This window comes from Kogia breviceps, chromosome 12 (assembly GCF_026419965.1).
Source record: "Kogia breviceps isolate mKogBre1 chromosome 12, mKogBre1 haplotype 1, whole genome shotgun sequence".
Lineage (NCBI taxonomy): Eukaryota > Metazoa > Chordata > Mammalia > Artiodactyla > Physeteridae > Kogia > Kogia breviceps.
This window is the reverse complement of record NC_081321.1, coordinates 82,654,975-82,667,699: the sequence shown is the minus strand read 5'-3', so window position 1 is coordinate 82,667,699 and position 12,725 is coordinate 82,654,975. Positions and strand designations below refer to the sequence as shown.

The 12,725-nt window shown below is 38.3% G+C and overlaps 1 protein-coding gene across 2 annotated transcripts in view; it reads right to left on the bottom strand.

Annotated features, from left to right (window-relative positions):
* Positions 1-12,725, bottom strand: part of SCYL2 (SCY1 like pseudokinase 2) — a 67,882-nt gene that overhangs the window by 54,778 nt on the left and 379 nt on the right. The window lies entirely within an intron of this gene.

Sequence of the window (12,725 nt, the reverse complement as noted above, 5' to 3'; positions counted from 1 at the left end):
CCAAATTTGATGAAAACTACACAGCACCAAGAAATTCAATAAACACAAAGCAGGATGAACACAAAGAAAACCATGCCTAAATATGTCATATCAAATAGCTGAAAATCAGTGATTAAGAGAAAACTCTTAAAAGCAGCCAGGGAAAATAGGCAAATTATATATAGAGGAAAAAAGACAAGAATTCTCCCCAAACTTCTCATCAGAAACTATACAAGGCCAGGGAACAACTGAATAAGGTCTCAAAAGAATTAAAAGAAACTGCTGACATAGAATTCTATAAGCCATGAGGGAAAGAAAAAAAAAAACTTTCAAAAATAAATGTGAAATAAAGACTTTTTCATGAAAACCTAAATTTGTTGCCACCATATATTTACTATAAGAAATATTAAAGGAAGCCCTTCAAACAGAAGGCAAACGATACCAGATGGAAATCTGAATCTACCAAAGGAATGGAGGACTCTGAAAATAAAAATTATGCAGGTATATAAAAAACTTCTCACATTATCTTTGAAAGACAGCTGATCATTTAAAGCAAAAATAACAAAAATGTATTGTGCTTATAATACATATAGAAGTAAAAATATGATAAAACAAACCAAGGATAAGAGAGGGGAAATGGAGGGGGCTTCCCTGGTGGTGCAGTAGTTAAGAATCTGCCTGCCAATGCAGGGGACATGGGTTCAAGCCCTGGTCCAGGAAGATCCCACATGCCACAGAGCAACTGGGCTTGTATGCCACAACTACTGAGCCTGTGCTCTGGAGCCTGCAAGCCACAACTACTGAGCCCATGTGCCACAACTACCGTGCTCTGCAACAAGAGAAGCCACTGCAATGAGAAGCCCACACACCGCAACGAAGAGTAGCCCCAGCTCACCACAACTAGAGAAAGCCCGTGCACAGCAATGAAGACCCAACACAGCCAAAAATAAATAAATTAATAAATAAATTTATTTTTAAAAAAGAGAGAGGGGGAAATGGAAGTATATTTTTGAAATATTCTTATATGTGAGGTAGTATAACATCATTTGAAGGTAGACTGTGGCATATTAAAGACATATTATAAACCCTAGAGTAATAACTAAAATCATAAAGAGACAAAGCTAAAAAGCTAACAATGGAAATAAAATTGAATCCTAAAGTAAACTGAATTTTTAAAAAAGCAGGAAAAGAAAGGAACAAAGAACAAATGTGAAAAACAGGAAATAAATAGCAAGATAATAAATTTGAATCCAACCATATAAATAATTACATTAAATGTAAATGATTTAAAATTCCACTTAAATGGCTGAGACTATCAAACTAGATTAGAAAAGCAAGACCCAACCGTCTGCTGTTTATAAGAAACCCACTTTACAAGATGATTTAAAACTTAAAAAATGTGAAAATATACAAGCTAGAGTGGCTATATTAATAACAGGCAGAATACGCTTCAAGACAAAGAGGGACACTTCATAATAACAGAGTTGTCAACTCTCAAGAAGACATAACAATCCTAAATGTGTACACACTAAATAAGAGAGTTTCAAAATAAATGCAGCAAAAACTGACAGAACTGAAAGAAGAAATAGACAAATCCACAAGTGTAGTTGGAGACTTCATGGGTCCTTTCTCAGTAGCAAATGGACAGATAGACCAAGTAGACAGAAAATCAATAAGGACGTAGAAGACTTGAACAACACTAACAAATAACCTGACCTAAAACACTCCACTCTATAAAAGCAGAATGCATTTTGTTTTCATATGTACATGGAATATTCACTAAGATAGACTATATGCTGTGCCATAAAACAAGTCTCAAAATACTTAAACCTACTGAAATAATACAAAATGCGTTCATTGACCACAATGAAATTAAGCTAGAAGTCAGTGATAGATAAATATCTAGAAAAATGCAAGTATCAGGAAATTGAACAATACTTCTAAATACCGAAGGACTAAAACAGAAATCACGGGCTTCCCTGGTGGCGCAGTGGTTGAGAGTCCACCTGCCGATGCAGGGGACACGGGTTCATGCCCCAGTCCAGGAAGATCCCACATGCCGCGGAGCGGCTAGGCGCGTGTGAGCCATGGCCGCTGAGCCTGCGCATCCGGAGCTTGTGCTCCGCAGCGGGAGAGGCCACAGCGGTGAGAGGCCAGCGTACCACACACACACACACAAATAATAATAATCATAAAACAGAAATCACAGAGAAAAATTTTAAATATTCTGAAGTGAATGAAAATGAAAAATCTGTGGTATGTAGGCAAAGCAGTGCCCCATAGGAAATTTATAGCTTTAAACGTTTATAAAAAAAAAATCCAAAATTAATGGTATAAGCTTCTATCTTAGGAAGCTAAGAAAAAGAGAGAAAATTATACTCAAAATGAGTAGAAAGAAGGAAATAAAGAGTAGAAATCAGGTTTCTCTGGTGGTGCAGTGGTTAAGAATCCTCCTGCCAATGCAGGGGACACGGGTTCGAGCCCTGGTCCGGGAGGATCCCACATGCCGCGGAGCAACTGAGCCCATGCGCCACAACTACTGAGCCTGCGCTCTAGAGCCTGCAAGTCACAACTACTGAATCCTGCGTGCCACAACTGAAGCCCGCTCGCCTAGAGCCTGTGCTCTGCAACAAAGAGAAGCCACTGCAATGAGAGGCCTGCACACCGCAATGAAGAGTAGCCCCGGTTGCCGCAACTAGAGAAAGCCCGTATGCAGCAATGAAGACCAAATGCAGCCAAAAATAAATAAATAAATCTTTTTTTTTAAAGAGTAGAAATCAATGGAACGACTGAATTTAATGTAATTTAATACTCTATTTAATAGAAAAATGAAAAAGAAAAATCAATGAAGCCACACACTTTTTTTTTTAAAGATAAACCTCTAGCTACATTAAGAAAACTTTTAAAAACACAAATGACCAATATCAGAAATAGAAGAAATCCTACGGATGCAAATCCTATATAGAGCCTATAGATTCTAAATCAATCAGATATTATATTGTGGATGATCTTATGCCAGCCAATTAATTCAACAACTTGGATAAAGTGAAAAAATTCCTCGGAAGGTACAACTACCATAACTGAAGAGAAAGTCAGAATAATCCTATTTAAAAGAAATGCAATTCATAACTACAACTCTCACCACAAAGAAAACTCCAGGCTCGGATGGGTTCACTGCTGAATATTATCAAACATTTAAGGAAGAAATCATTCCAGGTCCATATAAGCTCTTCCAGAAAATAGAGGACAATAGAACACTTTCGTCTTTTTTTTTTTTTTTTTTTTTTTGTGGTACGCAGGCCTCTCACTGTTGTGGCCTCTCCCGTTGCGGAGCACAGGCTCTGATGCACAGGCTCAGCGGCCATGGCTCACGGGCCCAGCCGCTCCGCGGCATGTGGGATCTTCCCGGACCGGAGCACGAACCCGTGTCCCCTGTATCGGCAGGTGGACTCTCAACCACTGCGCCACCAGGGAAGCCCAAGACAATAGAACACTTTCATGTTCTATAGTCAGTTATCACCCTGATACCAACACCAAATAATGACACAAGAAAAGTTCATATCAATATACATCATCAACAGGTAAAAATCCTTAACAAAACATTAGCACATCCAACAAATCCAACCCCACAACCAAGTGGAATTTATCTAAATCACTCAAAAACAAATCCATGTCATTTAACACTCAAAAACAAATCCACGTCATTCACCATATTAACTGAATAATGGGTAATAGAAAATATATGATCATCTCAGTAAAGGCAGAAAAAATTTTTTGACAAAATTCAATACTCAGTCACAATAAAAACTCTCAGCCAACTAAGAACAGAAAGGAGCTTCCTCAACCTGATAAATGGCACCTTTAAATACCTATAGCTAATATCACATTTAAAGATAAGAGATTAATCACTTTCTCCCTAAATTAGGGAACAAAGTAAGGATATATACTTTTACCACTTCTATTCAGTATTCTAATGGAGGTCCTAGCCAAAGCAAAAAAGAAAACAAAATAAAAGACATTCATACTGGGAGGAAGAAGTAAAATTCTTTATTCTTAACAACATGATCATGTACAGAGAAAGTCAGAAGTAATCCACAAAAAAGCTACTGGAATTAATATGTGAGTTTAGCATAATGGCAGAATACAAAAACAATACTTTTTCTAAAAAAGACTATTCTTATATTCTAAAAACAGACAACTGAACACTGAAATTTCAAAAATACCATTTTGAAGGGCGAAGTGGCCAAGATGGTGGAGTAGAAGGAACCTAAGCTTACCTCCTCTCTTGAGCACACCAAAATCACAACAATCTGCACAACCATTGTTGAAAAAGACTGAAACCTACCCAAAAAGATCCTCTACAACTAAAGTCATAAAGACAGAACCATGAGACTGGTAAGAGGGGCAGACTCACGACATAATCAATCTCATACCTCCCTGGGGGGGCGACCCACAAACTGAAGGAAAAATATATTACCAAGGTTCTCCCACAGGAGTGAGAGTTCTGAGGCCCACATCAGCTCCCCAGCCCAGGGCTCTGGCACTGGGAAGAGAAGCCCCCAGAGCATCTGGCTTTGAAGGCGAGCAGGGCTCAACTGAGGAGCTCCACAGGACTGAGGGAAACAGAGACTTCAATCTTAAAGGATGCACACAGGGACGTCCCTGTTGGCACAGTGGTTAAGAATCCACCTGCCAATGCAGGGGACATGGGTTCAATCACTGGTCCAGGAAGATCCCACATGTCGCGGAGCAACTAAGCCTGAGCACCACAACTACTGAGACTGTGCTCTAGAGCCCGTGAGCCACAACTACTGAGCCCATGTGCTGCAACTACTGAAGCCGCATGCTCTGGGGCCCACGTGCCACAACTACTGAGCCTGCGTGTTGCTACTACTGAAGCCCACATGCCTAGAGCCTGTGCTCTGCAACAAGAGAAGCCACTACAGTGAGAAGCCTGCGCACCGCAATAAAGAGTAGCCCCCACTCACCGCAACTAGAGAAAAAGAAAATGTCGCTAAAAAACAAAATTAAGGAACTAGAAAAAATTTGACTTGCAAAGAAAGTAAAAAATGTAAAGGACAAATATTGATGCAAACAAATACAATAAACACAGCAAATTAAAAAAATACCATTTCAAGGACGTGAAGTACCTATGGATAAATTTGACAAGACACAAAGACTTGTACAATGAAAATAAAAATTTCTGCAAAAAATTGAAGATGACTTAAAAACTTGTACAGGAAATGGAAGACTCAATATTGTTAAGGTGTCAATTTTCCCCTTCAATCTATAGACTAAATGCAGTCCAATCAGAACCCAGAGGCTTTTGTAGAAAGAAACTGACAAGCCGTTAAAATGTTACTCTGAGAACAGGTCCACTAGATTGTTTAAGGGTCCATGGCACAGAAAGAGGTTTAAAGTCCTATCACTCTTCAAACCTTCACCTGCCATGTGTATTCTTTCCAAAAATTGATTTACCTAAGAACAAGTCTGTGTCCTGCAAATTTTCCTTAACCAACTCTTCTTTCACAGTTTTCTCCCACTTGAACAAAGTAAAATATTTTTCTCAGCCATCCCAGTCTTGTTATAGGGTATTTCCCTGGGTATAAAAATCTTTGGCAGGCATGCCAAAAGGGAAAATGCAATTTGAGAATACATTAATACTGGAAGTCTCTTAAGAGTAGAGCAAAAAGAAGTTTGGTAAGAAATTCTGAAGAGGGCTGTGCTTTATTTCTTAACAGCAAAACCCCATGCCTTATCTGTCAGAGAACTATAATTAAGAAACAAGATAGTCGTCACAGGGCTGTATAGGAACAAGTTTATTTCAATTAATAAGCAAAAATTCCAAGGTTTTGATAAAAGTAAAACATAATCATAATATACCACAATCTAGAAATCAGATACTTTGTAATTATCTAAACACTTGACAAAAAAATTCAGATGCCATCAACTTAAAACACAAAAAGAATTACAACGTCTTACAAAATTATTTAGAGAATACACAAGCAAAAATATTTGGAAGGCTACTGGGCTAAGGCAGCACTAGTTTGTGTCCTATTTTCTCAGTTAATTAAATTATATTCATATAATTTACTTTCTATTAAAGATTTGAACTATCTGTAAATAGAAATAAAAATTCACTTTCCTTTTTTAATTTAATGCTGCATTTCTGTAAGCAGTTAGAAAATGTTGCTACTGGAATTATGAAAACATTCATTGCCATGCCAAGTTGTTCTCTATGAACATCTGCTGCTGATTTTGATGGGGAGGTGGAAGAGACATAAAAACGCTATTTAAAAATCTACAGATACTTTCCTCTAACTCTGCCTGAGTAGCTACATATTACATGCCATGCACTTGCCATACACTGGAAATATAGATGTAAATGGAAACATGTCTGATCTTTAGGGACTCAGTCCAGCAGCAGACTCAGACCTGCAAAGATTTATAGCAATTAACTAGAGGTATGAACGTACCATGCTTTGGGATCATGAAGATGGGCTCAAAAATGAAGTGTTTTTTGTAAATCAATTATACTCCAATTTTTTTTTAAAAGTGTCTTTCAGGTAGGAGAAAAAGGGAAGGAGCTTCCAGGAAGAAGGATTACTACATGCCAAGACATGGAGGGAAGACTAAACATAATATGATTTGAAAACTAGAAATAGTTCAGTATGAAAACAAAGGATATTTTCAGAGTTAATAGTCAAATTTGAGATGCCTATCCATCACCCAGAGTCAACACTGGTGTACACAAGGTAGAAACAGACATGGAAATTAATCCGGTGAATTATTTAATATTTATTGAGCACCCACTATGTACCTGATACCACATAAGAAACTGGGAAAGAAAGAAGTAAAGGAAAAATAAGCCATAAAGAGCTTACCATCAAAGGTAAGAGACAGAGAAGTAAACCAACCACAGCATTATTATCCTACAGTAATAAAATGCTACAGAATATATTATACATACACAGATGCTATAGGAACAAAAAGAAGAGGAACAGACAGAAGAAAGTTTCCCCAAAACAGCAAAACCATAGATGTCTTTTAAGGGGAGGAGGAGTGAATGAGATAGATAGAGAATGGGACAAGTGTAGGAGTAAAAACTAGCAGTTCAGATAAAAACTGGAGGAAAAGAGAGAAGTATGGCAAAGGAGACTTAGAAAAGCCAGGTTACCAAGGGCATTAAGTAGTAAGAAACCAAACTATGATAAGCCACAGATAGGTTTCAGGCATGAGTAAAATGATCAATCACTCCATCATGCAAAGTGAATGATATACTAGGGGTGGAAGTAGGGAATATGACAAGACTGAAGACAGTGTCAATTTGTACTTCAGGAATTTTAAACATACATAATTCCGAATGTATATAGGCAAAAAAACAAAAACAAAAAAGAAACAAAACAAAGGAAAGGATACTTGGAAATAGGGATAGAGAAGATAGGAAAGAGACAACAGGTAGAGAGGGTGTTTTAAAGGTGTTAGTTACATGGATATTTATTTTATAATTATATATTAAACTTCATTATGAATTTTAAGGTATCATGTATTAAATTTTAAACAAAGTTTGAGAGGGAGTGGTTGCTGAATTAAGGAAATAGCAGTAAAGAAGGAGAGGAAAGGAAAAAATAAGAAAAGTTAGAACTAAGAGAACTTGGTAACCAACTAGATAATTAGATAATGGAAAGAGACAAAACTAGGAATCCCAATCAAGTCTCTCATTTCAGAGTCTAGGCAGAGGATTAAGCCATTTACCAAGACAAGGCTATAGGAGACAATTGCTTGTATTGTGGGAGGAAAAACTCAATTTTGGACATGTTAAAGTTGAGTTGCCTGAATGACATTAATATGCATATATAGCTAGGAGGCTTTAGATATGCAGGGCAAAAACTTAGAAAAAAACGTCTCAGCTGAAAATAAAAATGTGGGCACCATGAGCTTAAAGTAGTATAGTAGTTAAGACTACGGGCTTGAAAAAGGTTATCCAAGGAGACCAAAAAAGAATATGTATATCACGAGAGTAACAGAAGGCTGAGGAAAAAATGAAATGAATGAGTTTATGAAATAACATCTGAGCTTAAATGAGATTTTGAATTACTGGCAATAGCTTTTTGACATGTAAGAAACCTAGAGACCAAACATATTTTCTTAAAATGATAGCTTTTCAAATTTCACTTGATAAATGAATAAAGAAGTCTTATTTCTCTAACACAAAATTATAAGTGATAGAAATATTTATTCATATAAGTGATTGTCCCTTGTATACCATTTAGTAGAATTCACTTGAAATTCAATATTCCCCTTGTAAATCCCAGCCAAAATAAGATTTGGGGCAGCTTCAGTATGATACCAAGATTATATCTCCCTACCATCTGATTCAGCCATCACTTGGCTTTTACTAAAACCAGTAGATGAATCTGTTCATACTAGATTTTACATGCACCTGGCAGAGGTGAGTTGGGTATTTGGCACCTGATGGCAGGTGGCTGAAAGGAACTGGCAATTCTTTTAGTTCTGCCTACTCATAAACTCTAGTATAGCAGGATAAAATAAAACTTCGTGAATTTTCAAGTAGCAAAACTCCAAAAGTCCCTTCTTCTACTTCCCCAAGAATAAAATATTCTTTTTTAGTAATTTGATTAGTAATTTGAACAGTAAGTCGAATTAGCTTGCATTTTTTGTTGGAAACACTGTAATGCAAATAAAAAGGTTATTGTAGGGGGCTTCCCTGGTGGCGCAGTGGTTGAGAGTCCGCCAGCCGATGCAGGGGACACGGGTTCGTGCCCCGGTCCGGGAAGATCCCACATGCCACGGAGTGGCTGCGCCTGTGGGCCATGGCCGCTGAGCCTGCGCGTCTGGAGCCTGTGCTCCGCAACGGGAGAGGCCACAGCAGTGAGAGGCCCACGTACAGCAAAAAAAAAAAAAAAAAAAAAAAAAAAAAGTTACTGTAATTACATCTGATAATGAAATGATGTTTAGTAATGGTTAGTTACAGAGACTAGACTTTCAATAAGTACAAAATAATACACATTGACTACAAAAAACAACATACAAAAATACAAATGAATTCAAAATAGTTTTAGTCCTTAAAGAGGTACAAGGGTCTGAGAATTTTAAAATACCACTTATATAGTCATTTGTATAAATACTCATAAAATTTTATAATTTGAAATAAGAATTACATGACAATTTTGACAAAATGCTTTGTAAAACTTGGTAAAAATTTTGTACCTATACTCCTATATGCAGTGCTTATCTGTTTATATCTAAGATGATCCTGAGATATACTTTTGAAATACGTGTTTTTTTTCTTGTAGGGGGGCTTACAGATTACTAAAAGATTTTTAAAGATACAGTTTTTAAAAAATGGTTAAAAACATTCTTTGGCCTATACAGAAATCATGTTTAATTTTACTCAGGAAAAAAGATTGTACCAGCTCAATACAATCATTCTCTTTACAACTACAGAAGTTATCTAATTACCATAAGTTGAGCTAGAACAGATTACTTCAGGGGACACACCTGATTTAAGAAACAAACATAAAAAACTAAGAAGACTTAGCAATGTACAGTGAAGCACACATCCATTCAACAAACTACTGGCTACAGAAGAGGTGGAAAACACCATGCTAAGGTGCAGTAAGAGAAACAAGAAGTAAAACCTTGTTTCTATCATTAAGTTTGTATACAGTAAGATTTTAAAAGCAGAATGAGAGGTTATAAGGCAACATATGCTTAAATATCAAACTACTAATATGAACAGTAAGTAAAATTTTTTTTTTTTTTTTTTTTTTGGCGGTACGCGGGCCTCTCACTGTTGTGGCCTCTCCCGTTGCGGAGCACAGGTCCGGACGCGCAGGCTCAGCGGCCATGGTTCACAGGCCCAGCCGCTCCGCGGCATGTGGGATCCTCCCGGACCGGGGCACGAACCCGTGTACCCTGCATGAGCAGGCGGACTCTCAACCACTGCGCCACCAGGGAAGCCCAAAGTAAAATTTGAGGAGATATTACATCCAACTCTTTAGAAGGCACTTCCAGACCATGAACTTAGTATAGCTTTTACTACAGTTAGTCAACCAGACACTTGGAAATTATTGAAATTTAAAAAGAAAAAAGTAGCAACAGCACTGGGGTGGCAGTCTCTCACTATTCAGCTCCTCTAGCCAGAGAAAGAGGAAGAGGAATAACTGGGTAGGAAATTAGACGAAATGGTCAGTAAGGGCACTTCCCTAGGACTACAGTTCTTCGTTGATTTAAGAGCATATAAAATCTGAAACACAGCATAGCACAATATATGAAAACTGAAACTCATAAAGCACTGAAGTGTTGTCTAAACAATGGTTTTCAAACTCCAAAGCAATGATTTTCAAACTCTGGTGAACATCTAAATGACTGGGTAATTTGTTAAAACATACAGATGTCTATGTACTATCTCAAACCTTTGGAATCAGAATCCATAAATGTGCAGTCAAGGCATTTATATTTTGAGCAGTTCTCCAGGTGATTCTGATGTACAGTGAATTATATAATTAAGCACACAATCTTCAGTGGCAACAAAACCTGGGTTCAAATGCCAGGTCTAATACAAGCACTATGACCACCAACTAGCCTCCCTAACACTAATTCCAATCTTTCTAAAGAGGGAATTGCCACCCATTCCTCAAGTGACTGTTGTGAGGATTAAAGATGAAACACATAAAATGCTTAGTACAATTCCTGGCACATTTACTAAGCAGTAAATGAATTTTCATTTAAAAAAACATTTATTAAGCACTTACACAGTATCAGGAGATTAGGGAAATCTCATTAATTTATTAAGTATTAATAAGCATGGCAACTCTGCAATGGTGTCATGAGAACATATAATTAGGGGAATCTATCGTAATCAGGAAAGTCTTCCCTGATGTGAGCTGAATGATGAGCAGGCATTAACTGAATGAAAAGGAAAGGAAGAGCATTGCCAGGCAAGGGATGCATCATAATCAAAAGCCATATACCTGAAGCAGAACAGAAAGAACAGAGTGACTAGGAGGAGAAAAGAATGCCAGAAGGCGCTGTGGAGATGAGGTCACAAAGGTAATTAAGAGGGACCTAAACAGCCTGTTAAAGATTTTAGTTGAGCTTAAAAACAGTGAAGAGTTTTAAACATGGAGATAATGTGATTAGATCTACATTTTGAAAAAGTCACTCAGTCTGATGTGGAAAACTACAGAGGGAGCCACAGTAAATGCAGGTAGACCCTAATTAGGAGACCATGAACACTTCAAATGAGAAACGATGGTGGCTGGAACTAGAGTACTAGTATGAAGACCAGGAGTATACAGACTCAAGAGGTACTCAAAGAGGCAAAATCAAGAGACTTCAAGAGAGACTGATATGATGCCTGAGAGACAGGAAGTTGTCAAATCTCTACTGCTATAGAAAGGGATGGATGATGAAACTAGTCACTTGAGTCAAACACAGTAAGAGGACCTCTTTTTCTTGGGGGATAAGTCATGAATTTCAAACATGTGAGTATGTGCAGTTATTCCCAAGTATGGGGTTGATTTTTACAGAAATATTCCAGTGTATGTAAGTACAATGTGCTTCTATTTATTTTATTGGATGTTTATGGATCTTAGAGACAAAAGGTTTCTGCATGTGTGTTCAATGGATCTGAACAGAATGAAGGTCCTTCCTTTAGGTTCCGTTCCTTTAGAGTCCCCCAAAAGTGTCTTTTATGACTACAGTTTAATAGTGTCCCAAGAATTCTATTTATACACTCAGCTGATAAATTATTTTAAAACTTTTTAAAAATTAATATTTAAACCAAAAAATAAGAAGCCAAACGAAAAAAGGCCTGCAAAGTCCAAAAGGAAGCTTCAATAACCTGACTTTCAAGTTGTTACCAGAACATGACCGGTTTTACAGTAACAGGTTGGTTTGGAGCACTAACCTTAAACTATATTAATTTTCCAGAATGGAGAGGCTTGCAAATGCGACTTCGAAAACTTATTACTCATAGAATCCAATTTGTAAAAAAAAAAAGTCATACAGATGATTCCTGACTTTGTATTCCTACAAAAATACTAGTTTGCAACTTACAACTGTAAGTCACTACTGACATAGTGCTTTTAAGTCGCTTGAGTCTGGAGTCTCAGGAAGACTGTTTTGGGAGTTGACGTGACAATACTGGTCCCCTTCATAACTGATCATAGGTATGTATTCAGTCGGATCCCAAGTTTTTGCAAGCCTCATGGGTCTCAACCTTCTTCCATTCTTTCTCTCCCGCTTAGAAAAACAGGAGTGCAGAAGCCTCGGAGCGGGTATTTAACAAAACACCTGCCCCACCCACCTCACAAACAATAACCTTCCATTCCAGAACTAAAGCTACTGTCAGAAAAGGACGCCGAGCGGTAGGGCCCTAGATGGTAACCCAGGTTATCAGAGGCGGACCTCAGAACCGAGGAGAGCTGTTTGTTCTCACCCAGTCCCAGAGTAGTGTCCAATTTCCCAAAAGGGAACCAAGATCTTCTCCACGGAAACCCGAGCTCCCGACCCGGGCTCTCCCTCCAGCAGATGGCTCCAGCCCGGGGTCTCCAGTCGCTTCCAGACGTCTTCGGGAGACTCGGGCCTCCCAGATCCTCTCCCCGGAGCTCGCCGCTCCCCCAGCCCGGCTTCGCGCGGGAGCCCACAGCCCCGCCGGCCCCGCCTGCAGCCGGCAGGCCCGTCACCAGGCAACAGTCTCCAGCCCCGGGGACCTTGGG